Source organism: Crocuta crocuta, unplaced genomic scaffold (genome assembly GCF_008692635.1).
Source record: "Crocuta crocuta isolate KB4526 unplaced genomic scaffold, BGI_CrCroc_1.0 scaffold27, whole genome shotgun sequence".
In the NCBI taxonomy this organism is placed as follows: Eukaryota; Metazoa; Chordata; class Mammalia; order Carnivora; family Hyaenidae; genus Crocuta; species Crocuta crocuta.
This window is the reverse complement of record NW_027532250.1, coordinates 5,876,112-5,878,778: the sequence shown is the minus strand read 5'-3', so window position 1 is coordinate 5,878,778 and position 2,667 is coordinate 5,876,112.

The following is a 2,667-nucleotide window of genomic DNA, read 5'->3' as shown; positions in this document are numbered from 1 at the left end:
TCAGAGACAGCTCCCTAGAGAAAATAATCAATATCGTCATTTTGTTAGAATTTATCACAAGCCAGGACTTTGCTAAGCACCTTTCAATGTATCATCTCAAAGAACCCTCTTGAAAACCCACACAAGGTGCGTGCTCTTATTACTACATTTATTTGCTTGTTTATTGCCTGTCGCTTCCTGTCACCCCTTTTTCAACTAGAACACTTGCATTGGGCAGTGGTATTTGTCAGGTTCTCAATCGCCAGCATCTAGAAGGATCCCTGGCACAGAACTAGTCTTCTGGATGTTTTAGTCAAATCCCTGACTACCCATTTTACGGAGGACAAAACAAAGGCTTAGAGAGATGAGACTTCCCCAGCATCGCACAACCAGGAAGTGGGTAAGGCAGAATTCCACCCCCTGCTCCTATCCTGGTAATAAACCCCCAGCCCCCAACACAGCCTATGCCCTCGAGGCGGGCAGCCCAGTGGAGGAAGCCCTACAGAGAGGCTCTAAGGCAGGTAATGGTGGCGCAGTGTAAGTGCTATGAGTCAGTGTGTTCAGCGTCACAGAGTGAAGGTGGGTAGTTTGGAAACCAGTTGGCAGCAAAGGCTGTGCGGGCAGCAGATCTGGGGCTGCGGGTTTTGATCATGGTCCTCCTGACAGTGATGTTGAGTTGATAGACTCCACTGTGATGCTCTAACTTTATTCCTGTAGGATTCAGAAACCCCAAGTTCAAGTCTTCTTTGAAGCCGAGTAGGATGGATCACCAACCTGCTTAGGGACAGAGCTCTTCAATCCCGGGTTCCCTGCTCCTCAACCAGGGCGCCCTTCTTTCCCCTCTGTGGTCCCCGTACCTCCCACCACAGACAGATGACTCCCACCCACCCATTCTAACCGGCGCTCAGTGTCGTGTTTGATTATGCCATGACCACAGTAACTGCCAACAGAGATCTGAAAAGTGGTTGAAACTCACAAGCGTGAGATGGAGAAAGAAAGGCGCTGGAAAGAGCCCAAGCGCACGGTGTAATTCACGGGATAGTGTCAAGAGGAAGGCCTTATCTTTAGCCATCGCGCTTCAGCAATAGCTGCTTCTGTGAAATGGTGGAGATGAGTCAGGGCAGAAGTAGGACCCTCTTTCGTGGTGTGGGCACATCCCATGGTGACATGCTCTCTCACTGGCCGTCCGGGAGGTGGGAAGGAGCTTTTGTCTGTCAAAGTTCCTGTTTGAGACATGTGACCAACTGGCTCTCATTAAATCACTTAAAGCCAGGGGCGCCTGGGTGGCTCCGTCGGTTAAGTGACTTCGGCTCAGGTCGTGATCTTGTGGTTCGTGAGCTCGAGCCTCGAGTAGGGCTCTGTGCTGATAGCTTGGAGCCTGGAGCCTACTTTGAATTCTGTGTCTCCCTCTCTCTGCCCCTCCCCCACTCATGCTCTGTCTCTCTCTTTCTCAAAAGTAATTAGACATAAAAAAAAATTTTTTTAATCATTTAAAGTCAGACCTCAATAGTAGCTTTAATTTTGGGTTTACTTTATCAGTGCCTGTGTGGTATCTGATATCTGGTATGGAGGGGATATCTTGTGAATCTAAAGAAAATGTACTGTTTCTTTATAGAGCTCTCTTCTCCTGAATGGTAAAGTCACGTGTGCTGACTGTAACAATTTCAGAAACACAAACATGTGTAAATAGAAAAGAAGTCAGCCAGTACGCCACCACGGGGAATGACCAGTGACACCTTCCTTTTTCCCTTCTTGTCTTCAATGCACACGCCTGTTAGATCCGCAGGGTGGAGTGGTTAAAGTACGGCTCTGGGCCACAGTTTTTCAACTTCTTCTGGGCCTTGAGCCCCTCTGAAAGTCTGGTGAAACCCATCGACCCCTTCTCAGACTGATATTTCCAAATGCATAGATTAAAACACAAAGGAAATCAATTATACTGGAAAGTAATTATCAAAATATTGTTTAGGGATGCCTGAGGGGCTCCATCAGTTAAGCGGCTGACTTTGGCTCAGGTCACGACCTCGTGGTTCATGGATTTGAGTCCCGCATCAGGCACGATCTCGCAGTTCGTGAGTTCGAGCCCCACGTAGGGCTCTGGGCTGACAGTTCAGAGCCAGGAGTCTGCTTCAGATTCTGTTGTCTCCCCCTCTCTCTATGTGCCTCCAATCTGTCTTTCTTGCTCTCAAAAATAAATAAAACATAAAAAAAAAATGAATGGTTGCTTGAGGCATTGAGGGCATTGCCTCTTGGACCACAAAGCCTAAAATATTTGCTATCTGGCCTTTTACAGGAAAATTCTGCTGCCCCCTGGTACACACCAAACAAACAAAAAAACTCCTGTGGGTTGTACTGAAAGAATCCAAAATAATCTCCCCGTCTCAAGGTCAGTTGAGAAGCAAACTTAATTCTACCCGCCACTTTAGTTCCCCTTTGCCACGTGACATAATACAGTCACAGGTCCTGGGGCTCAAGACAGGCACATTTGGGGGACCTGGTGGGCTATAGAGAGAACTGTGTTTCCACATCCAATAGGGTGCAGACTCTTTACAGATAGTATTTTACTTAATCCTAGAAGGATCCTGGAACGTGTGTACCATTATCTCTACTTTGCACGTAAGGACCCTGCGGCTCAGAGGGGTAAAGCAATTTGCTCAGGATCACACAGCTATCATATCAGGGTTTGCGTTT